Here is a 26,516-nt window from a genome sequence, read left to right on the forward strand (position 1 = left end):
TTCTTCTGAAGACATTTAAGCCAAATATATGCGTTAGATCAGTGCCAGTTCATGGCTCTGTAGAACTACATCCTCTTCTGCTCCTCAGTCTGTACCAGATTCCCGGGAGCTGTTCCACAGCCCAGGGCAGTGTCCAAGAGCTGCCCGGGACTGCCACAGGCTGCGACAGGGGCACTTCGGGTACCAGCTCAGCCCTCTCCCCTCATCAGTCCTGTTCCACCTCCTCATTGCTCCTGTTCCATCCCCTCATCAGTCCTGTTCCATCTCCTCACTGGGTGACATCAGGGTTAATGAGGAATTACAGCCGACATTTGGTTTAAAGGTTTAACGTGACAAGAGCAAGCACCACCTATGCCAAGCAGTGCATGTGCTACTAAGAACTGCATTTTCTATTCAGCCCTCCGAGGTCACGCAGGACCAATAGTGACCCTCTTAAAACCAGCACCCAATGCACTGACAACTCAAATGCGTGCCACTGCTGACCATGGAAACCACTGCAGACCGTGCCATGGGAATTCTTATTTAGCCCTAAAGAGTGAACCCACTTAAGGTTCCAGCCTTCTACAGTTGCATAGGTGAATTTCCATCCAAACTGCTTCCAAATCTAAAAATAAAATACAATCAACTTGATGATAAATACAAATGCCTAAATCAGCTCTTTCCACTCCACGAATGTCATGGGTATCTATCTACAATAGCAAAGATTTTAAGAATTCAAGACATCTACAAAGTAGCCTGGAAAGTTATTTTTAAAGATCATGTGGTACTATAAATATTTCCCAGCAGTTTAGTTCAACTGCCACATGAGCTGGCCCTATGGAATGGAAAATTAAATGTCCGTTTAGTCAGGGTTCCTCCAGAAATCAGAACAAAAATATCACCATTTAGTTTTCTAAAAATATCTATGTATAGAAAACATAAAAGGCCTTTTTCAAAGGCCACATTCCCTCACAGTGCTCACACTGGTACCAAGAGTGGTCTCTCAGCCATCAAGTCCAGAGTCTCTCATTCTCCTCATGAAATACAGCTAATTTTCCACAAAGAAAGATAATTTCATTAGGGTTTTTTATCTTAGATCCCTGATTATCTTGCCTGTTCATCTCCTGTAGCTTTATTCCTCTGGTGAACCCATACCATTATGCACCAAGTTTTTAAAACTGAAGTCAGGATTTCAAACCCACAATGAATGCAGGTTCTGCTCTGATACTAATGCATCTAAATAAAAGTGGCCCAGTTTTCAAGAAATGCTGAGCACCTGAATTTGTAATTGACTTACACAGGACTTAGAAATATGAAAAAAATGCAGACATGTTAGCTGGTTTCAAATTAAAATTTAATTTAAGTAACTTCATTTGAACAGATGGTTAGGTTAGATTAACTCTAGTTTTCCTTTTTTACGAAAATTATTCTACAATTCAATGAAAGCGTAGTTTTAAAACTAGCTGTGAATGAGATTGTCTTCAGATTTTTTTCTTTTCCTGGAAAACAAGTCTACATGTAGAGAACGACACTACTAAAATGGTATTCCAGACTCAGAAGACTTACAGATTTGGCTTGAACAATGAGGATAGAAGGAAAATCTTACTTCCTGTTACTTTATATGCAGGCAAATACACACATTTGCTGTTCCCTTCAAAGAATATTCATGATGAACTGAATAAGTGAATAAAACTTAAGTCCCAGGCTTCTGATAGACTTTGACAATTCACAGGCAGCACATAATTCATAATGAACACAAAACAGTAACATATCAGCTTCTCACAGATAATTCACAGCCAACCTCCACGCTACCTTGAAATTATTGCATAGATACATTAAATATAAATAAAGAGTTTCGGGCCATCCTTTTGAATTGTGCAAGTGAGTTGTAGGGAGAAGAAAAACTCCTTTCACATTTCGATATTACTGTGTGAAATTGTCTTAAGAAGCATCCAGTCACTCAATCACATTGAAGCTGGGGACACTGAGAAAACATTCCCTTTCAGCTCACTGGAATGCAGTTCTGCATGATTGAGAAGGGAGGGAATATAAAGGAATGGAAGAAAACAGCAGATTAGAAAAGCACTGTCATATGAGTAACAGTTCATTTGACACCTTGACCAACAGAGTCAGGGGGACAAGAAGTAAAAAAGCTCAAAGGAAAAAAAGCCCAGGCCAATTATTCAGTATTCTATGTCAACTGGGCTGTGAGAAAACATCTGGTAGAGTCACCTTTATAAGCATTTCTAAACAGCTCTCTCAGATATTTTGGAAAATTTTCAATAGCAGCAGGCAGAGTGGGCCCTGACACGAGGGGCAATGCATTCAGTATAGCACACTCCAGGACAGAAAGGTGAGACTAAAGATTTGGGCAAAGATAAGAGCTGGTGAGCTCACAACCTGGATAACTCCCTTTGGCACTGCAGAGCACTGTAGATACTTTATGGACTAGAGGGAGGCTAGCATGAAATGTTAGGGTATGTTGAGTTCCAAGAATAGACTAAACATTTAAATGATGGCATGCTCACACGGATATTTTAAACAAACAAACAAAACCAAGCTTAACAAAAAAGGTGAATGGAGGGGGCACAAGGGAAGAAGGAGGACTGGACGGTCAGACTGAATGGGAAAGGAGAAGAGGTGACCCATAGCCCAGAACAAAGATGTCAGTTTAACACAGGCAAGTCAGGCTGCTTCCATAAAGCTGCACCAGTGCTTGTGCCAGCACGGTGAGGGTGCAGAGAGAAGCAAGAGCAGTGGTAGAGTGGCAGTTTCTCGCAGCCTCAGGGCTGGCTGGCCACTTGACAGCTCTTAACATCATTTCAAAAAATGTAGGCAAAACTACAGCCTAAAGGCCTGGCTTTCTGACAGTCCAAGCTATTATTAGAACTATCATGCAATGTCTCTGTCATGAATCTGAAAAGATGCATTAATAATCTGTGCTTTTATTGATTTATTGTACTAAGTAAACTGTAGGTGCCCTGTCCCCTCATTGTTAAACGAGAATTGTACCAGACTTCTTTGTCTGACAACAAAACTAGGAAATAATAAACCAGTATTAGTTCTGCTCTCTGGTATTTCCTTGCCTGTTCTACCACTCAAAAAAAAAATTTTTATTCCATTGTAAACACAAAGGAAACATTCCACTTATAAGATATTTAAATATATAAATAGTTACTATGTAAATGTTATAAATTTTACTATATATATTATATATAATTTTAATTTAATAACTATATAATTTTATATAGTTACTATATAAATAAATAAATGTAAATTCCTCTCTTTTGGAATTGTACAAATGGACCTACAACATCAAATCTCACCAGCAGCCAACTGTTTCCTTCAGCTATTAAGATGTTACATCTAGATGACATGCTACTATAAGGAAAAAAAGTTAAAACAGAAACTAAGGTTTTCCTATAAGTAGATACCTCTTCACACAGGGACTAAAAGATTCACCTTTTAATTATTTCTCGTATTTTGATCAAAACCTCTAAGAAAGAGGGTTGTTCTCCAGCAGACAGATTGCATGCATCTACAGAGAGAGGTGAACCAGTGAAACAATTAAAACCAGTTGAATATTAATGAGGAGTGAAATTTTCACCTACAAGGAGGCCACACAGACCAAAACACAGAGCTATCACACCAGCAGACTGTGCTTAAGTCTCATACAGAGATGCCATGGATCCTACAAGGTAGAAAGATGCCCTTTAATGGAAAAAAATATAAATTTTACATGCTTCATCAGGCCAGACATTCTTCCTGATTGGGTCTGTTTCTTACAAAATCTAGTCTGGATTTTTGCAGTTATTTTTCTTCCAACACCAGCTTCAACACCCCTATCACACAGATTCAGAGGTGGCTGTTCACAGCCATTTGTTACATGGACAGGACTGTTCAATGCTGACCAAGCACTGAAGGAAATCAAACAATTCAACTCTAATGCAAATATTTAGATGTATTTTATGTACCTTTTTCATGACACTCATTTATGAAGACAAGCTGAAATACAATGCCATTTGGTAGAAAAACACAATCCTAAAATCCCACACAATTGACACTGTTGTCATGAAGTTAAAGGTAACAAAGACAAAAGTAGCCCTGGCCATTCATCATAAGGATCAAAAATATTCAAGATTATGTAGGAATTACAGACTATTTAGCCCGAAAAGGACCTCTGGGAGTCAGATGGTCCCAAGATTAGGTCCAACATTGACGTTAAAGCATGTTTCTTAAGAGTGTGCACACATAATTTTGCAAGACTCCATGGATGGAGGCTCCACAGTATCCCAGAAATGCAGCTACCCTTGGAGCCTTCACCAAGGAGCCAAGGACTGACTGCTCCTGGGGTTACTTTTCTCCAGCTGTGAGATTCAGCATCTGCTTCTAAGACTTCATGAAAACTCCACCTGGCTTCTTAACTGTGAATAGAGATTCACAGTTTGCTACAGTGATTCACAAAATTTGCTACTCAAACTTTATTTTAATGCTCTTAGTACTTAAAAAATTCCAATTGCAAAATACCTTGTGATGATTGAAATGCATACAAATACACACAAATGTCCAACTAAAAACAACAACAAAAAAAAAAGGTTCTGAAACATTTCCCCAAAAAGGAAAAATCAGAATCAATTTTAAGTTGTAACAATGGAATTCTCTGAGTCTCTTAAAAAAAAGAGGGGGGAAGGAAGAAGCACAAGTTTACTGACTACTGAACACCTGAGCAAGTTTTGTGTCTGGTATAAGCCTAAATACAATGATTTAAAATTACTAAAGCTGTCTCCAGTGGACAGTCTTCATTTTATTTGTTTGGAGAGCTCAGTTTCAACTTTATTGTCTATCTGTTTTGGTAACTTGATTACTAGACTCAAGAATTAACTTGTCAAACTAAGTGTGCAGGCAGCAAATAGGTTGGTTTGTTTGTTTGTATTGGGACATTGTGAACAGGTGCCTGTATTTCTACTGTGTAGTCTAGTAAGGCAGTAAAAGACAAATAACTCCACATAATACAGCTCCTGAGAACTTCAGGGGTCATAATTCAGAATCAGGTGCTACAAGAATGTTGCACATGAGTATTTATCAGTCACTTGACATATGGCCTAGATCAGAAACTGATGCAAATTTAAATATGCTGACTAAAAACTGTAGCATTTCTTTTAAGTACTTAGAGAAAGGGAACTAACACACATCAACTTCTTTAAATCCACATTTAATTGAAAATTTTATGGTGGTTTTTTTTTAAGAGAGGAAATCAATCAATCCAAACATGTTATTCTTCCAGTTAAAAACACTTTGCTAAAAACACCAAGTATGAAAAGCTTTTCTTGTCTGATTAGGTTCCACAGACGTTTTTCTACCAAATTATGACACCCTATACACATCCGTGTTTAAAGAAGAAGCTAAGAGGAGTCATTTCCTCTTGGTAATAAAGCAATATGCCAAAATATACTTCTTGTAAATTAAAAAGACTTCTCACCCCCTTCAGTTCTAATGGCCAGATATTCTTCATTCCCAACCAGGCATTCAAGAGTATTTCCAGTGACTCCTGCAGAATTACATTCACATAATCCCACAGCAAGAACAAAATGCATCAGACATAGGCAGTTTTTTCCCAGTTTCTAAGGAGAATATGTTTTAGAATCTGACAATCCAATACAAAGTGATAGAAAAATAATTACACTTCTCATCTCAAGCACATGAAGTAGACAGAAATTAAGCATTACACTGTATCAGTATGTAAACGTTTATTTATCTGGTAGCAAAAGGTGCAATCCTTTTGTGCAAGGTGCAAGTCCCTGCATTAGGTAGAGAGGCTTCTTTTATCATAAATGACATGTGTCAGCCCAGAATTCACAAAAGCTGGAAGTGAACTACAAACAGTGAAGAAAAGATGTATCCGAGATTCATAAATTGAAAACCTGAGCAAGTTTGATGAATGATGGAGCTACAATACAGGATAAATAATAGCGACAACAAAAATATTAAAGTCACTCAGAAGAGCCATGACTGGAGAGCAACAGACAAAAAAGAAGTGTATTTTCAAATTCCCTGGAAAATACAAGCAGTGCTTTAATTTTTGCCAGCAAATAGGGGCTTATATGCAATCACATCTATACCACACAACTCCCTGGTCAAAACCATGGCCAGCATACACAGCAGCCAAGAGAAAAATCTGAACCCCATTAAAATTTCCCAAGATACAACTACTTCCAACATGGAAGATGGTTCAGTGGGAACCTATGAGTCCATCAGCAGCCGATCAACTGAAATGAGCACGGACCCACCCATTTATTTTCTTAATGTAACTACAACAAAGTTAAATACAATAAAAGCCTAATAGCCATGCTGACTTTACAAGCAAAAGATAATAGAAAACAAGCCAAAAAAACCCCAGTCCTGTAATACTTACTCCAATGAACTTTTCCTGTTTCAGTCTGACTGTGTAGTGAAGATACTTTTATTAAACATTTTCTTCCTATTACTCTTGTTTTTTCAGAACATTCCACAAGATGACCTCAATGTGATCTAAAAAAAGCAAAACACAACACGATGTAACTGACCAAATGAGAAAATCAGTAATTTTTATTTGGTTTAAAAGCTGCAACAACTTTTTGTGCAGAAATACCTAATTACTCACACTGTTTTTTATTGTCTTCAAATACTACAGCACCACATTCAGATTACACAATCTAAGAGTTAAAAGAATGTCAAATCCACAAACGCCCTGCTACCAGAAAGGGAAAAAAGGAAGGAATAATTAGAATATGCCATTTATTCTAATAAGTAGTATGATAGTGAATTAGTCAAAAACCTTTTTAACTGCAAATATTTTCAAATTTTTGTGCACTCAGTTTGAATCAGACCAGCAGATGTCCATTGCAGTTAAAGACAAAAAAAAATGGAGACAGAGTTGCCTTCATTATCTTAAGCACATTTTCTTTTTTTCCTCCGGGCTGTAAGCTGATTTTGGTGAAGGTTTTTTGTTTGTTTGGGCAGGGGGGAGCGGGAGGGAGGTTGGTGACATTTTTTTAAGAGTGTAATATTATCTGTTGTTCTACTATGGAGAATTTGAGTTGATGACACAAGTGATCCCGTCTCCCTAGTCATAGAGTTCAACATGTGAAAGGTTCAGTAGGTCTCTGACCAACAAACACCCTGCTGATGTACAGGGCCAAACATCTCCACAGAGCCAAGAAATCATCCTCACTAGCTCTACCTTGCAAATCAAGCTCTCAATAAACAAAAAGTACTTAAATCCCCCTTGAGCCAAAGCAGTGCTATCAGTTTGCTCTGATGTTATCTACAGGTTTGTAGGCCAAGCCACAAAGCACAAGACATGTAACTACACTGCACTTCCCATAAACAATTATTTTTCTAAACCACACCAAGTAAGTCCCACTGTGCTTGTAAGAACTCAAAACAGTACAGTGACCAGGAGGGAAGGTGGGCTGTCATTGCCCCTGTCCCACACAGAGCAGGATTTCTCTGGGAATTGGCATGTAGAGCCCTTTGAAGCAACTTGGATTCTTCAGTGGCTTTGAGGGATAAATTCTTACTGTTCCACCTGCTTAAGCCTGGAAAAAAGTTAAATTACTGCTCCATGCACAACTTTTTGAAAACAACCTTATGGTGCAGAAAGGTGTCATAAAGGACATCTTTGTCCCAAAAAGGGTTTTCACCTGGTATGCAATAAGCCAATTCACACACATTGAGTTATTTGATTTATTTAGAGGCATGAGCTAGTCCAGAAACTTCTCATAATTAATGTCTAGGAGCCTACAGCAGGGAACACACACACAAAAAAGACTAGAGAAAAATGAAGACAGCGTTATATGATTTAGAAATTGCAAGGACAAAGCAATTGTGTGAATCTCACAGAATGAAGGCTGAACTACCAGCCTGGAATTCATGTTTTACAGCCACGTCAATATTTGTGCTTGTGGAATCAGAAAAATCTGAATCAAAAGCTACCAGCCAGCAGGCAGGATCTTAGGAGGGGGTGTGAAATGCATCCTACTCTAGCTAACAGGCATGACAACAGAACTTCTACCCAAGGAAGAAATCTTGCATGACCTGTGGCCCCTCAAACAAGGGGCACAGTGTGTGACTGAAGTACCATACCCCGTGGCAGGAGCAGGATACTATTTGACTGAAAGCTGGATATCCCAAACTTCTAGAGGTCAATGGCTAACTAGACACATGATAAAAAATCAGATGGTGGGAGCCCAGAAACTATCCAGGGTCTATAAACTGTACAGCTTAAATAAACCAGTGCACTGTGAATAGCTCCTGTTACAGTTCCTGTGTTCACCCCAGTCTCTCACTTCCCTACAGCTCCATGTCCTGTTTCCCCTCTTTTCCCACAGCACTTTGTATCTCTGCAGCTCAGACACGACATTGACAACAGGCCTCCTGCTGGTCCTCTACAACCAACTGTGGGGGATCAGCCAGTCCTCGAGATCTTAAACCACTTCTAAAGCACACAGGCAAACCCCCCACTACTATATTCAAGCATGAGAAACAAACCCTTCATTAGAGGATGAGGGTGTGCAGCCTTATTTTTCTCACCAACCAACCTTTCCCGTTTTTCAGAGCAGCAGAGCAGGGGTTAAGAGAGGTGGTATCACTGGACTGCCGATCACAACATGGGCAGCCAGGACACCTTCCACCTTCAAACAAGTGGAGAATTTTCCAAAGGCTGGTGACTGTATCACCCAACAGACAGAGTACAAACTCTGCTGGCCTTTTATGGACCATGAACAGCCACTGAGGACTCCAACTATGTAAGAAACATGCCAGCATCATCTTTGGGAACTGCATAAAGATCAGAAAGACTTAAAGGAACTGCCTCACAAACTGGACTCTCTAATGATGACATCTTTGTCCCCACTGCACCTCTCTGGCGAACATGGGAAAAGAGAACTGGCAGTTGGACATTACAAGCCACCCCTTTCTGGGTCGTTGGGTGTGAGCTCAGCCAAAAACACACCACCAAACCACCTTGGGCCCACACCCATATGACTTCTTCTGACAGTACCCACCAAGGACCCAACAGAAATCCTTTTCCACTCTAGCTTGTAACTTCTGCATGAGAAACTGCATTTGGCGAAATAATTATTTTCATGAATCCTTTAATTACATCCTCATTACATAGATACTGATTTGATGTAAATTGTAACTTGTTTTTCCTAAAATATTAACAATCTTATGAGGCAATTCAGCAATCATAAAATTGTGTGGTGGCAACCAAAATGCCTGTGACAATACAGTAAAACTTTTTACAGTTCTCCACCTACACTCTATACTTCCCTATGTCCACAGAAACACTTATGAACATACGACCAAAAAAAATTACATCACAAGGAAAGAAAGAGGGAAGAGCTACAAGAAACTTTTGCCAAGAACTCTTGTGTGGCATCTAATGTTCGAGAAAAACAATTACAAGCCAAGGAAACAGGCCACTCACAAAGAGAAAAGGAAAACTAGAAGAAAAAAAAAAATCATTCATAAGCAATGTAAGATGCTATATAGAAATTACTGGGCTAATTGTGGCCCAATTGTCTTCTACTCTATAACAATTTCTAGGCCCACCAGACAGGCTGCTCTGTCAATTCTTCCAGAGTACACAAAAAATCCATTTGTTGGAGAGGATGCTCCAGGTTTACTTCAGGACAAGGAACTCGGAGTGGGTTGAACACATCATATAGCCGTTTCTTGGGTATCTTCTCTGTAATTAAACCTCTTACTCTGGAAGAAAGCACTGCAAAAGACACCAGGAGAGCACTAGCAGATGTTTAGGACAGCAATACACACAGAAGCACACAGCTGGGGTATTAATGTTTTGGTTCACAGCTTTGGTCACCTCAAAGCTGCCTTGAGCATTTCATGCTCTCAAATAGTCCTGAAGACTGGACAAGTAAATATCACACTAAATTAGCTGCTGTAGCAATGAAGAAACTCACCATTTTGGAGTCGGAGGAAAAAAAAAACTCTAAAGAAACATCAGTAAATACACTAAATATCTTCAACTTAAAAAAATATTGAAACATATAAAGCAACTCAGTCTTCCTCAGTCTTAAGTTCCAACAATAATAGACATAAAATTCTTCAAGAACATTCACTGTCAGTAATTAAGCCATTACAACTCAAATCCAGGAGCTTAAACAGTGAGCAAAATAGAAACTCGCAGCAGGGTACACCTGCCTAAACGACAGCAACTTCCAGCTTCTACACGCTGCATACTTGAGTGCACAGACTAAAAAAGCAGGTTAAAGCCTAGATCTGAAAAAAGTATTTCTTACATATTACCTAGAGTTGTGTGGAAGATGATCCAGATGGCAGAGCTCTACATAAGCACTGTCCTGACAGTGCAGTGCCCAGAGTCTCTTCAACAGCACAAACCAGTTTCAACCTTTTAAAGGTGGCACTTATTTCTGCAGTAATATCAAAAGACAAAATACTTACTGACAATGGACAGCACACTGTTACACACAGGACAGCATTCTTCTTTGTGTTCTACTTTCCCAGGTGTTGGTGCTTGGTCAGAAACCAATAATATCCTTTAAAAAGCCTCAGACTTCTCTGAAATGTGAAACCCACCTATCTTGCACAAAATCTTTTAACCAAAACTGAACAGGCAAAGAGCTAAAAGTTCCCATTGCACAAGAACAGCCACAGAAAAAGAAAAAAAAAGGCAGAGACAGAAATTGCAGAACACCAAATGAGTTCAAAACACACATCTATGTCAGAACTGTAAGTCAGTTTACAGCCTTTCTTATTCCTGAAGATGGGCGAAAGAAAGACCATTTAGCATTTTCTTGCATAACTAAAAATATAGGTCAATATTATTCTTTAAGTTAAACAGATAGCAGTTAAAAACATTATTTAAAGCTAAATTCAGTTATGTCTTCATCAAGAAGAACTTGATACCATAATTACATTTATCCTGTGGGTGATTGAAGGCAGGAGCCCTGTATACCCAGTACAATGAATCAGTGTGAAGAAGCCTTGTTCACTCTTCCCAGAGAGCTGCCTCACTAAGTCCTGGCTCACTTCTGTGAAGTCCCCTTCAGTGCCCAACAGGCTTGGTTAAAACAAATTTATACTCACGCAAGCACAGAGTAATGTGATTCAAAATGAATCATTTTTTTTACTTGGTTACACAAGCTGCTGAGTTTCTTTCAGGAGCTGCAAGACAGTATCAAAAAGATCTTGCAAGTTTTCACCAACTCTTTATTTTGAACATAGTGATTTTTTAACTGGGTGTCAGTTACTGACATTTGAATTTATCTGGGGGCGGGGGGGGGGTAGGGTGTGTCCCTCTTTCACAGCGATGTATCCTGCCTGATGGTGTTCAAGGTTAAGCAACCAAGTAACCCTCCTACTAATTGTATCTTAGAACTCAATCTGATTGGAGCTGTGAGGTGAATAACAATCTTTTTGTCCTTACAATAAAGTCAAACTTAAGAGCAAAAGACTGTGGGCACTTATGAATGTATGACCCTGGAAAATGAAGGACTTACCATTAAAGGAGCAAGAAACTTCCAGATGGGAAGGACTCACCTGCACTATTTAGGATCAAACAGAAACCTAAACAAAAATAATTTATTTTTATTTTCCCAGAACGATTCAGCTGGTTTTTTCCTGCTCTGTCACTTTCAAAAGAAATGCCTCTGGGCAAAGCAGAAGAGGAACACATCACTGTTAAAGAAGCTTAACAAAAAAAGGCTCGTAGACAGCAAATTTTCCTCTCACACTCTGTCTGGCAGCCAGTCATTCTCTGATCTGAGGGCAGTGTGCTGAGATCGAGACTGGCAAAGTCTCTGCTATGGGAGACCCTGCAAATGCCCTCAGCAGTCGAGGGCTGGCTGCCAGTGCCGATCACTTCTAATGACAAGCTCAGACTAAGAAAACATCCTAGGAGAGGTTCTGGGCTGGAAGATATACTCTGTCTGGTACTCTACGGTTCAAAAAGCACAAAGTTCAAGGCTGCATGTGACCATCTTACAAAAACAGCAGTGTTTTTATGGTTTCAGATGACTCACAAACAAGTGCTTAGATTTGCTTTATATTGCTTTACAAACATGGAGTCAAGTGAGCAACACTTTCCAGCTCATTTCCAGTTCCGATCCAACACAGGGCACAAGTGATTACCCAGCTGGCTCAGCAGCTCCAAAGCTGGTGACAAAGAATTGAATAGTTTAGACTGAACAGACTCATCCATGTGAAGATGTAACTCCTCCCAGGGCCCACAGATCACTTTCACCTCCATGCCAGTGTTGCAGCTTTTCTAAATCTGGTTCATTACATGTGGCTTACAGACGGGAAGAACTGGAAGCCACGGTCACAGAGCAGTGCTCCTCTTCCAAGAAATCGTCGTCTACACGTGCATGCACACAGACACAGAGTGTGAGGCCCAAAGGCTTGAACTGAGCTAGCCTAACACTGAGCAGCAGTTTAGGCAGGTGTAGACAAACCCAGCACCCTGCTCAAGCCCTTGTGGCATCTACAGAGATGTTTGCAGGAGTCAATGAACCCCCAACCAGCCTGTCTGCAATCCCTGCACACCCTCAGCAGCCCTGCCACTCAAATTCAGCTTTCTGAATCCTACAACAGGTTGCAAGCAATAATAACATTTGATTCTGCATGGATTTTCACTACATCTAGAGCAGTATTTGAGGACAGAAATTTCAGGGGCAAGGGCAGGGGCATTAATTGCCAGCAGCACAGCAATTCCTGTACCTGTTTCTTTGGTCTTCTAACACAACACAATTATGTCCATACTTTTGTTTTGTAACCTATGACTGAATCTAGAGTTATTTACTGGGCAGAGCACAAGGACTTGCTCTAGAACAAAACTACCCCCACACCATCATTTTTAATAAAGAAATCTTACATTCATTTAACGAGCCATTTTCAAGCACTCTAAAGTTTATGAAGTCCTTCATGATTTCTCTCTGATTGCCTTAAACTCTGAAAGGCTCAAGGTGCATAAGCAGTGACTAAGCATTTCCTCTGAATTCAGGAACACCTGAACACAGCCCTTACTGTTGATGCATTTTCTATTCACTAGTGTGCCACAGATATAAAAACACTGAAAAACCCCTACTGGTTCCACCCAAAAGTTACTGAATGAATAAATATTTACCTGCATTTTAAACAGAGAAATAAAGCAGTGAGTCTTCATCCTGTTTCTGCGAAGATCCCATCACAATTACTTAGTTACTTGTAATGTTATTAGTAGGACTACTTGTGATTTCTATTTCTTGTGATCTGCGTAGTCTATTTTCTTCACTACTTTCATGTCCCCATGTTTCACTTCCCAATTACATCCTGTGAAATGCCTAATATGGTGAAACTATTCAAATGTACTTCTATTTTGTTCACAAATTCTGCTTTTTGTTGTGCTCATATTTGAATTTATATAAATGAGAACACAGAATTAAAAAGCAAGACTGAACAATTTTTCAGTAATTAATTATTATGAGCCATTTTGTGAAGGTATTGCCCACCCTGCTCCAGGTATCACTTGAAAAACTTCATTCTTTATGATTAAAATAAACTCCCAAGTGTGGATTGCAAGAGACTATGAACCAACACAGCAGTGTCTACCTAAGTGTATTTTAAAGACGTGGTGCTGCAGTCCAACTTGCCATTTGATTACAAATACTGCCACATGATAAATAACAACAGTATCCCATCACTAGCATCAGGTATACAGTAAATACTATCTGAAACTAGAAGCAATCACTAAGAATAGTTTCTGTGCTGAAAAAGGAAAAATACAGGCATCTAATAAATACAGTTTACCTCCAGCTATTTCCAACACTCAAAAGCAAATCTATTAAGTTCTTTTAGATAATAAAAGTGTGCATTTTAAACAGCTCTTGCTCCCCACTCCCTCCTCTTTCAGGTAGTGAGGCCTCATACAAAAAATATTTTAAATATGAAGCATAATTTCAGCATGACAATTTATAATACTATGTAATTTAAGAACCCCAAATTTGCACTAATCCCAGGCTAGAAGCAAGGGAGTGCTTGGTTTCAAAACCAAACCAAACCAAAAACAAACATGAAAAAAACAAACAAAAAAACCCACCCCAAACCCACCAAAGCCAAAAACACACCACAAACACAAAAGACAATCCTCCTCTTATCAAGCCAACAGTTCAAATCTGAATTTGGATCCAAAAAAGTCATATTTGAATAGTATTTACGTATTTTACATGGTCTTTAGACATAGCATCTAAAATTACAGAATACTTGATGTAAAAACAACCTAACCAACCCAAAACCTTCTATTTTGATCAGCTGCAAGGCTCAGCACAGTAATGCAGACAACATGGCGTTTTCTGGCTTCCTTCACTAATGAAAAGGTTTCAGTCCATTAACCAACTACCTGTTCTACAGGCTTACTTCTGAGAGAAGTAAAAGCGGTTTGTGGCGTGAGGAGCACTTCAGTGAGAAATTCCCTTCCACATACTGAGACGGAACAGAGCCTGAGAAGTGCTGGAGCTGTGGCTGGCCCCAAGAACCCTCCCAGAGCATTACCCTGTACATTCGCCTCAGAGAGTTTCACACAAAGAGCAGCAATGCTGTGACCCTGTGACAGCAGCACTGGCAGAACACAGAAACACTTGGGGAATAAAGTTCCTCAGAAAGAGGGCAGCATGCCTGGCAGTTCTCAGGCACAGGGGAGTGACTTCCTACCTTCAGTACCATAGGTGCTGTGGTGAATAGCACTGCTCTGACCAGAGTAAAGATACTTCTACACTCAGTGGGATCAAGTTGCAAAGCAATTTCTGACACTGAGATAAATCATGAAGAACAAGATGCAAAGAATAAAATACAACCCTCTTAAGTTTGTGTAACATCTCAAAACCACCAGACTAAAGAACGTGACAAAGGCTGCAATGAAAATGGCACATTGTCTGACATTTTCCCATGCAAGGTGCGGAAGGATGGAGGAGAGGCAGCAGATACATCACAGATAATGTATTTATCCTCCTACTACCACTAAATTATGACACCAGCATTTACAACACTTTCTGGCAATAGGCATCTAAAACCCACCCTCTCCTTGATAAATGAACACGAGCTCCTTCTTTTCCCAGAGCTGATCACTGGAGACTTTCTTTTGACAACTTCACTGCATTCTGCACCCCAGCCTACTGCTTCACCTCCAAACTGCAGGAGCAGGTGGATACAAGGGATGTAAACCTGGGCACACAGAAGAACTGCTGGAGCAGCAGCATCTGTATTTTAGAAAGCAATTATTAAAATATGACAAAATCAGGCACCAAGAAAGTGACTCTTGCAACTGAAAACAAGGGCTTTTCAGTTTTCACACAAACAATGATGGCTTGACCAAGATAGAAATTCCTCAACACCACACTTGACTGCAGAAGAGTTACTTTCAAAGAAAAACCTCAAAAAGTATTTCCCTAAACTCCTTTCAAATTTTCTCCCAGGATAAATGAGAAAGAAAACAAAGCCCCTCTAAAATCCTATTTTACTTCTCACCAGTACATGGCAAGTAAAAAAGTACATCATAGAACAACAGAAAATTTAACAACAAACCACTTCATTTGCCACCACACACCAATAAATCTTTCTTCAGGTTAACTGGGTCTGTTAATCACCAATGTGTAGATGCTTGAGCCAAACGTTTCAGGAGTGTTGCCATTTCTGAAGAACCCCTCTTGCATAAGGGGTCTAACCACTGCCTCTTTCTCAAGAAAATGGTCATTAGATAGGTAGAAACCCTTACTACTGCACAGACAGAGCTGAAAACCACCCAAAGAGTAGCATGCTACTTTCCTGGCCAACAAGTCCCAGTTAAATCAACAATGAAAAAGCAACTTAGGGCATCAAGAGAAAGGAAAACTTTCACAGTAATTGGTATATATTGTCTGGGTCTTCCAAGAGTTATCAGCACAGCACACACAGCCTGCATCTCGGATTCTCCTGAGGCAATAACCCCAGGAATTCACCCCTAAGCAGTGATATACCAGAATTTTAAAAACTGGCAAGTAGTGATGGGAAGACAAAAGGAGCCACCAAATGCTGAAGGCCTCTATAAATCTTGTAGTTGCACACAATTAAACTTGACAAGTTATCAAGCTACAAATAAATCTGAAAATTCAGCCATGGTTTGTGAAATTTACATTAAAAAGAAAGTAACTTGAGGATACTAAAATCATGAGCTGCAGAGATAGACTAAGGCAAGAATTGCTCTGCCTTCTCATAAAATTTACCTAGAAGTTAACTGGAACAGGAATAACTCAGAGAAAACAGCTATAAATAGAAAGGGGTTAATCATTCAAATTTCTATTCCCATGACAGGAATACGCTAAAGACTCTTACTTTTTAATCTTATGATAGGATGCTTTAAAAATACTTTAGTTGCTGCACTATAGTCTGCCTCTACCTACTTTTTTAAAATAATTTCTCCTTCATTTTTTTAAATGCAATAAAGGAGATTTTCTTTCAACAGAAACATTTTCACCGACAGTAGACAAAGTGAGCCTGTGCATCAGCTGGAACAATTATATGTGGTCACTTAAACGGATCTTTTTTTAATGAGGCCACTTAAAAATACATTTACCTTTTCTCCATCCTAATATACAGCACATAAAACTTATTTGTTATCAATTTCAACTATTAGAGCTGCTACAAAGTATTTTTCAATTAAGTGTTTGCATTTATCCTAAAGTAGAAGAGAAAGCTAGAATCATTAAGGTTGGAAAAGATCTCTAAGATTATCGAGTCCAACTGTTCCCCCAGCGCTGCCAAACCCATCACTAAGCCCTGTCCCTAAGCATCACATCCATTATATTGGTTCAAGGACAAACACAAGTTTACCATGCAAAGACACCAAAGAAAGAAAAACTGCCTCATCCTCAATGCACAGATAAAAACACACCAGGATAACCAAACGTCTCTGAACTCACAAGCAGCCTGTGACACACTTGGAAATAGAATCTAATTATTACAACTCGCCAGCCAGTGCTTTACTCACAGTATTTCTCACCCAAGTAAATTAATGTTGAAGCTTTTAAGTTAAACCAAATGGAGTACAGGAAATAATACACAGAGAGAAGTTCTTTATTTAAAATGTAGAAACAGATAAGGACTTTTGTCATTTTGTGGTGACCAGCAAATTGAATATAAAGTGAGGTGTAATCCAGCATATTTGCAGAGGCAGAAATTAGAACAGCACCAAATATATGCATTCAACTTCGAAAGATGCAGAGCTGCTACAGATCTTCATTGACTACTCATTACAAGAAATTGTGAGGGAAAGACTTGATTGTGGTCTTAACATTACTTCCAACTTTTTAAGTTACCTCCTCTCATTCTTGCCAAATTTGCTTTTATTGAAGAACTCTACTAAACAGCCTTTCCTTTTTATGCAGTACTTTTCTGCTCTTCCCTATCACTGCAACTCTTCATGCACTAGATTTATTTACAGCACCCAGAGGAAATAGAAGTTACCAGTTATCAAAACAGACTGCAGAAATAAATAAACAATTGTTATGCATTTGTGCTAGCTGGACTCTAAAAACTTGTGCAGAGTGGCATTGAGTATCAAAAAAATGGTATCCTAAAAATTAAAGCAGCAATTCAGTAAACAAAATGTTGCTGTTGTTTTTATTACTCAGATAAAAATAGAGTTAGGTCATTAGTCTGAGCTTCCTAAAATTTTTAACATAGCTAGAGGTCACCTAATTAAAGTTAAATAAACATTTTTATTAAAAAAATATTATTTCTCTGCATTATTATCACTAGTAGTAAATGTTAAAAAGTACCTCTGAAGTGCTGGGGAAGTAAAACTGGCCTAGCATGAAGACTCTCAGCATTCTACACATCTGAAGAGTGACATCTCTAAACACATGGGAAATTCTGCAATTGTTTGCACATAGCTTGTAAAAGCTTATAAACATAATAAAATTATTTAAAGTTAGATATGTAATTGGATGCAGATTATCAGTATATTATAAAGTGGGTTTTTATTTTTAATAAAATATAAAAGTACTTTTGTCAAAAGCATTGGATCTGTCTTACATGGATAACAAAGCAGCAGAACAGTATTAGCTACTAAGCACAGATAATCAGTCCCTCCTCATTTTTATTATTAACAACAGAAAGGAAAGTCTCTTTTTTTTGCTAGCAAGTTTTGTGCCAAAAATTAATATACCATTTGCTGCTGACAATCTGCCAGACTAATGATGTTTTTCTTCACTCAAGAGGGTTCAGAAACTACTACTCACTTTCCAGTCAGCATTCATCACAGATTCCCAAATACAGTCCTCCCATGAAAAGAAAAACAAGACAGCTCTTCTACAGACACACACACACCTCTTCACACTTAAGTCATTACTACAAATAAATAATTTAAAACACTTCAGCAGCAGTAGACAAGTGTTCTTCACCTCCTGCTATTGTGGCTCAATCCTTACATCATGGTGTACATGATACTTTCACTTAAACCTGGCATAAGACAGAATAAAATCATAAATTCATTTAGGTTGGAAAAGACCTTTAAGGGTGAGTCCTCTAACCCAGTGCTGCCAAGCTCAGCACTAAACCATGGCCCCGAGTGCCACATCTGCACATCTTTTAAATACGTCTGGGGATAGTGAGTGCGCCACTTCCCTGGGCAGCCCATTTCAATGCTAGATAATGCTCTTGGTGAAGAAATTTTTCCTAATATCCAATCTAAATCTCCCCTGGTGCAGCTGAGGTAGTTTCCTCTCATCCTATTACTTGGTACTTGGGAAAAGGCTGACCTTCACCTGGCTATAACCTGCTTTCAGGTTGTTGTAAAGCTCCACTACTGTAAAATTGTAAAGCTAGTTGTGGATGCCCCATCCCTGGAAGTTTTCAAGGCCAGGTTATACGGGGCATGGAGCAACCTGGGATAGTGGAAGGTGTCCCTTCCCATGGCAGGGGAGTGGAACTGGGTGATCTTTAAGGTCTCTTCCCACCCAAATAATTTTATGATTCTACATTTCAAATTTTATTTCCTACTATGTTTGGACTCATTTTTGGAGATTCAGTCTTTTCCATCTCCATTAATCAGTACCAGGACACCACTGTGTCTGCTCACATTCTGATGCTGCCATTACATGTGCCCATGTGGATGGCACACACACATATGCACTGTCTCTCTTTCACTGCTGTCTATACACCAAGTACTAACTCTTCTTTGTTTAGAGGATCCCTGGTTATGACTTGGACAATCCTCCTTAAATATCTTGTGTCTGCATCCTTAGCAGGGCATACAGATAACCAAATAGTAAATTCAGAAAATCCTTCCCTCTATCAGCTGAAACAAAGTAAGACACTCAGCACTAAAGGTCAGAAATACAAATACTCCAAGCCTACAGGATTTTCATACCCCAATATACAATGTGTGTGGTGGTGTGAAAATCCCAAAGGCCTTGCCTTCCTCAGCAACACCTATTTAAGTCAAAAAGGGAACTGAAAAAAAAAAAACCACAAAAAAACCCCAAACACAAAACAACCATCCCAACACCAGCAAAGAGTAAATAATACCAGCCAGCTCTAAGCACTAAAATGTAGAGGACCCAAAGTAGGCCTCCAGTCCCATGATTTCTCCCAGGCCAGCCCCCACACTTCCCTGTGTGCCTCCAGCCCCCCACTGCCCAGCCCTTGGCACAGCAGTCCCCTCCTTTACTGCACCTCATCTGTGACTAATGGTTTCCTTCCCTCCACAGTTGTCACCAGAGTCCTTCCTTCTGGAGATTCTGTTTTACAGAATATTATACATAGTAAAGCATGAGTTATTTCTAGCACACACCCTCAGGACAGGACCTCACAGGTACTGTAAGCAACACTGGCCTATGCCTCCAAAAACTGGCACTGTAAAAAGACAAGACACTTAACGGGTAAGACTCACATATGGTTAACACACAGGTCCTTAAATTCTTTGGGGGTTGGGAGGGAAATAATGGGGCAACTGGGGAGAAGCACTAACCCAAGAGTAGTAAACTTAGTGATACACTGTATGAAGGAAAGAAAAAAAAAAAGTAAAAAAAACCTAGGAATACTGAAAGGTAGATGAAGTGGAAAAAAGTACAGGCAAAAGGACCAAAGTACTCTTCAAAACCAGAAAAGGAATTTGAGACGTGAAGCCAAGCAGGAAGGGGATTCAGTGCCCAATGAAATTTTTAAATAACATTTTGTGTGCTTCTTTCTGCCATGTCAACTTTGTACTTAGCTTTTTGAGTTTCTACTGGAAACATTGACCTTTATTCACCCGGTTCTCCCCTGGAGCTGTGTCTGTACCAATGGTTTGTATACACCAACTATAGACCAACCTGCAGCCTTCTGGAGGACACAATACTAAATAGCAATGCTCACACCACTGACTGAAAACCATCCTTCTGCAGTACTCAAAAGCAGGTTTTTTGGGTGTTATTTGTAGTGACACAAATGTAATCAGTTTTTTAAATCACGTACGCTTCATAGTCTTCTGTTATGAACATTCTATACTCATAAACATCAAATTATTAACTGAAAATAACAGCATATTTCAAAATGTTACCTTTGCTTGTTAAAAAATAAAATGATGCAACAATATCAAAATTAATCTCTCAAGCACCTTATTCACCAAAGATAAAAGAGGTATTACTCAAGAGCTGGCTCCCGCAAGAACCTCAAGCACTGAAAAATGTTGCCAGTTTTTCTGTTTTCTAGAGACTTTGTACAATGTTCTCCAAACCACCTACCTACTCTGGTTTTTAAACTGCTTCTAGTACTCTGTAGCTGCATACAAGCACTGGTCTTCCACATTAAATCTGTCACAAAACCACTTGTAGCAGGACTCTGAGCCTCTTACAATGTCAGGTTAATGGTAAAGAATACCAGCTACTGCACAGTCCACATAACAGCTTTCACAAGCAACTGGCTATTCTTATGCTTATTTTTAAATTATTTCATTGCCCTGTCAAGATATTTTCTGTGCACACAAAGGACTTTCAGAAACACTAAGAATTAGCAAACACTTCATAGCAACACTGTACCATAAAACTAAATGCACAGCAATATTCTTATGAATTCTTATTAACAGACAACATTCACCACAGAACCTCACATGACTTCCACAAAACTGTTTATCTACCTCTGCCAGCCACATGAGCTCTTGCCCACACGCTGCCAGCTGATGCCAACTCAAAACTTACATCCTCTAATTAATCTTTGAATTCTCTCACGGAGTTTTTTTCTTTTAATCCAGTGGATATATGGTGCCTGGGGGCAAGGAGAGGGCAGGAATGATCTAAAGTGAGAGCAAACAGTGCAAGCTCCTAATGGACTACACATTACTTAAAACTGTCCATTGGTTCCAAATTAATGCCTCTGCTTTCTGCTTTGCATACAAGAAATATGGGGGGGAAAGCTGCAGAAGAGCACTGTGAAAAGAAATTTTAAATCAACCTAAACCTTTAGTGGCCCCCAAAAGGGAACCCAAAAAGACAACAATGAGAACACACTGATTACCTGTGTCTCATAAAAAGAAATTAGAAATCACAGTGCCGTCACTGTTCCCCCCCTTACAAGAAAACTCATGCAAAGACGAAACATAACATCACATACCAGCACAAAAATTAAGCCCACCAACACAGACTTTATTCCCAATCATCATAGTTTCTGGAAAAGCAGGAACAAAAATTGTATTTATACAGCCAGTAGTAAAGTACTAAAAGATCATTTATCAACCTAATATGGGAAGTAAAACTGTTCAGCATTACAGCAACACATAAAGGTGAGCTACACAAGCATAAAACTAGACATCAATACCTCTTATGGAGATGCTTTAGGATATTTTGACGCTGCTATTTTGATGAATTCACAGAGCTATTCTAAAAAAATCAGAGTAACTACAGCAAATAAAAGCAAGATATTCTAGAAACAGAAAAGCACCCTTTACAATTCAATTTCATAGCAAAAATTCAATGCAACACTACTTATAAAAAATACACAAGTTTAACAATCTTGAAAAATACAAAAGTAAGTTGCAAGTAGCAAATTTACATACTTTGTGTCAGGAGGAAGTTACAGTACTCCTAATTCTTATGCTCTTTTAAAAGTAAATACTAAACATACTTCTATATACGTAGATGTAGCTCCAAAGACACAAAATTACTCCTGAGTTCAACTGATTCACAATTTTAAATCAAGAGCACCTAAGGTAAGAAATAGATACAGCTGCCCTCCTCCCTTTTTAATGAACTGAAAAAGGTTTGGCCAACAGCCAAAGCTGGGAAGTAGCAAAGGTAGCCGAGGACAGCCTGCATCCTCTATGTGTGTACAACCAGTTTTCTGAAAGGCTGTGCCCTGTAGCAGGCTAGCAATTAACCCCTGGCTACCTAAAAGAAGACAAAATCAAACCAAGTAACAATGCACACACACACACAATTTATCAGTGAGGAAGTAGAACTGCCCCGATCCCACTTCTCAAAGGAAGTTGGTTTTGACACCTCAGTGTTACTCTGTGTTTCTTTAATCTTCTGAAGCCAGTATGCAAATTCAATTATGTTGGCACCTACATATCCACAAGCATTTGCACATGAGGGCCTCCTCTGCAGCTCCTAATGTATGTAAATGAAACCGCATTCCTGAATTTATTTCCACCAAAGGCTGAGATAAATAGATTTCCCCATGTAAATCTGATAGACTAAAACAGATTGACCAATGTCGCTTACAAAGTACCTGATACTTCAGGCACTATCCAGATACATACAACCTTCACCTTGACAGTTCTCTGAATTGTGATTATTTCAAAGGTTACCTGCTGTTAATTCTGGATTGTAAGTACACACCTTACCAACCCAAAGCAAAACTGCTTGCTTATTAGTTACTACTAAAATTAATTACAAAAAAAAAAAAGGTTAAATTTCTAACACAAGATGATCTTTGCCCCCAGATCTGATTTAGTTATCAAAACAAATCACACAAACTTTCCCAGGTGAGTGACTGTAAGAATTTGCAGCACTGCCACAAAACAAATTGTTTTATGCACTCAGGCATTAATACTGAATTCCTGGCCTCCATGATTCAAAGTCCTCATACTTTGAGGCAAACGATTTGAGATGTAGTGTGTAACACCATGTGTGTCAGCCTAAGGGTATTAGTTTGAGGAAATCATACAATTACTAAAAAAAACCACCAAAAACAAAAAACCCCACCAAAATAAACAGGCAAGCTTTTCTACACAACTGTGTAAATTATGCTTATTTCAGATTTTTCTGTCCTGGACTGCTTCCACAGAAACAGCCAGTTGGAAAAGAGGGCAAACTTAGTGGTCTGCTGCTCCCAAGAGCGGCAAGTCAGAAAGACCACCTAAACCAAAGCAGCCCTGTGGCCTTTAAATAAATAGAGTGCCACATTCTACAGCCCAACAACCCCTATACTTATTTTCAGGTGAGTTAACTGATGGCAACTTGTAAAGAACCAAGGGCAACACTTCCATGTCTATCTTTAGATCTGTGAAAAAGCACTTAAACTACTTGAACTGTGTGCCCTGGTCACTGAAACACAACAGCAGCTAAAACACCAGCCTGCATTTCCACCCAACTTCTAAATAACAACATTCTTTCCTCTGCACCCTTCTCATACATATAGCATTCTAACAGCTTCAATTTCTACTGGATTTTGGGTTTAAATTATTTGCAAAATAGAGCATATAAAGACATACGCAAACTTTAAAGTGAAAGGAGTAGTGGAACAGGACATGTTCTCTCTTCACTACATCACAAAAATCAAAGAAAGTTTTTTTTTTTTAAGAAGGCTTTCCTACACTAGAATTTGGAGTTCTGCCAAAAGTCCATAGACAATTGGAGAACCAGTGAATTCATAACATCAGATATTCCAAGGAAGTGAAACCTGGCTTAACGGAAGTGATTTTTACCCAAGAAAAACAGATACTTAAATAGACAAACAACAAAAATATTTTAAGACCGCGTATGGAGAAGGTCTCTTCTATGAAAAAAAAAAAAGCCAACAAAAAAACCAAAAAAAACCAAAAAAAACCCCAAACCCAAAATATTTAATCAATGTCAAAAACCCCACTCAAGCATGTTTCCAAGGCAATCCACATCAAAACATTCCTGATGTTACCAATATCCCTGATATTCTTTTAAAAAAGGCCAGTAAACCAGTTACCAAAGAATTTTTGTTCAGTAACCCCTTCCTGAATCCCCATTCTCCTGAAAAGCACTGCTTGATGGCATGAAATTCCCAAGGCCTGGAAAACCACCATCAGTCTGAACTGAAGCTTCTAGACCAAAGTTTCCAAGTGACCTGGTGATTGATTCCCCAGCCACCTTAATGCATTCCACTAGACTTCACAAACCTTTGCCAAGCATATGGGTGTTCAATATTCCTTTATATGCAATTTTCCTAAAAGCAAGCATGTTGTAAAGTTTTACTCCACCTCTTAATTAATCTTTGAAGGCATACAGCTGTGGGAGTCTCAGCTAATACTGCAAAACACAGGCCAATCAAATTTCTCCAACATCCTTCATGCATTCATCTCACTTCAAACCCTGAACTATGGTCCTAAAAACATAAATAATATGTTGCTGGGGTTTCTAGTAATTCCCAGCTTCAGGAACTTCCTAAGCCTAAATGAAGTTCAATATCAATAGAATAATGGCAGCATGGACTTAGTACATAACATTTACAGTTATGGCTACAGTTGTCAATTCCAAATGAACAAAACTTGTCAGTGTATCTAGCAACAAGAAAATACTGTAAGTGCATAAAGTTCTGGGGAAAAAAAACCCAAACCAAAACAAACAAAAAAAACCCCTACACTCCAATAAAAACTAAGTTTTCCAGATTTTGGAAAGTGTCCAGCATGAGTCTAAGCACACATGCGTTGGAGCTAGACAAACCAGCGAATCTGGCATGAAAGGTTTCCGTTTCTCTTTCAGGAACTCTTTGGGACTAATGAAGATTTATTTCCCCCTTCCACAGAAGCAGCTCCTCGTCTATGGAAGTTCACTTGTCTGTTACGAGAGCACACGATGACAGACAGCGGAGCCAAAGCCATCGTTCTGCGCGCCGCCCGCGCCGCGCTGCACAGCGCGCGAGCAGCTGACTGGAAACACATTTCCGAAATACTGCTTTGTCATACAAATTCCTGCGGTTCCGAAGGAAAACAACGCCCAGAAAGCCAGCTGAAAACAACCAGGAGTATCCAGTAATTGAAACGCCACTTAAAATTCACAGAGGAATCACCAAGAGTTCTCAGCTGGGGAAAAAAAAAAATAGAAAAAAAACCACCAGGCACAGCGCAAAGCTTGTCCGGCGAACGCTCGCGGGGGAGCAGGCGCCGCGCACCCAGGGACTGTCCAGCCCCTCCGGAGTGCCGCCGAGCCCCCGGGCAGCGGAAGGGGCCGGGGCTGTGCCGCTCGCCCCGCGCTGCCCCGCGGCGGGAGGGGTCGCCCGGGCTGGACGGGCCGCCGCGGGCCCCAGACCGGGACGGAGCGGAGCGCGCCGGGCACTTGTTGCGGGGCCGTTCCCGCCGCGGTCGCGCACAAAGGCGCCCGCCCGCCCCACTGAGCTGAGCTGAGCCGAGCCCTGCCGGCCGCCGCCCGCCCCGGGCCCCTTTCCGCTGCCAAACGGCCGCGTCCCGCCGAAACCTTCCCCCGCGCGGGGAGGGGGCAGAGCCGCCCGCGCGGTTGAGCAACTGCCGTGTCGCAACCGGAGCGGTGCCCTCTTCTGCGCAGCTCGGCGCCGCGGGGCGGGGAGGCACCGCCAGCGGAGAGGTGGCGGCCGAGAGGAGGCACCGCCGCAGCCCACACCGACACGAAGCGGGTGCCCGCCGCTCCGTCCCGTCCCGCTCGGAGCGGAGCCCGGGCACAGCCAGCCCCGCACTCCCCGCACGCTCACCTGCCCGGGCAGCGGCCGCCGCCGTGTCCCGCGCCTCCCCAGCCAGCGCGGCGGCGCTGGCGCCAGCGGGGAGCGCTCCCTCGGCCGCCACCGGCACCGGCCGCTGCGCTCCGCCGGGGTTACCAAGGCGATGGCTTCACCCTCGGGCCGGCACCGCCAACCCGGGCAAGGCTTTCGCTATCAAACCGCGGGTGGCGGCCAATGGCGCGGCGCGTCCCGCCCCTCCGGGCGCTCCCCTTCCCCGGGAGGGACGGAGTTGGCCGCGCCTCTGACCGGCGCTGGCGGCGAGGAGGGTGGGGGTCGCCTTTTCCCCCGCGCCGTCGCGGGCCGGGCCGCGGAGCCTCTGGCGAGACCTCCCTTGGCGCTCCCGCAGCGCTCGGCGGCCGCCGCCCGGCCCCGCGGACAGACGCGCAGTTCCACTTTCCTCCTTGTCCGGCGCTCCCCGGGCGCGTCTCGCACTCGTAGCGCCCCGGAAAGCCGCTACCGCACCCCCGGCCAGCCCTTCCCGCGGCCGGGCTCGGACTGCCGGCAAGGGCAGCCGCCCATTGGCACGCTGGAAAGGCTCTTCCTAGAGCAGCTTTCCCGAAGCGCCTTTCGGAAATCGTTATAGA

At 40.9% G+C, this 26,516-nt stretch overlaps 1 protein-coding gene across 1 annotated transcript in view; it reads right to left on the reverse strand.

The window, feature by feature from the left end:
• Positions 1-26,037, reverse strand: part of PIK3CB (phosphatidylinositol-4,5-bisphosphate 3-kinase catalytic subunit beta) — a 67,948-nt gene extending 41,911 nt beyond the window's left edge. Inside the window, exons 1-2 of the mRNA XM_082288016.1 lie at positions 25,906-26,037; positions 6,392-6,507 (exon numbers count right to left, since the gene is read on the reverse strand). The gene's annotated coding sequence lies outside the window, so the exon portion shown is untranslated. The remainder of the gene's footprint in view (positions 1-6,391; positions 6,508-25,905) is intronic.
• Between the last annotated feature and the right edge of the window lie 479 nt (positions 26,038-26,516).

The sequence above is a fragment of the Coloeus monedula genome, assembly GCF_965178545.1.
Source record: "Coloeus monedula genome assembly, chromosome: 10".
NCBI lineage: Eukaryota > Metazoa > Chordata > Aves > Passeriformes > Corvidae > Coloeus > Coloeus monedula.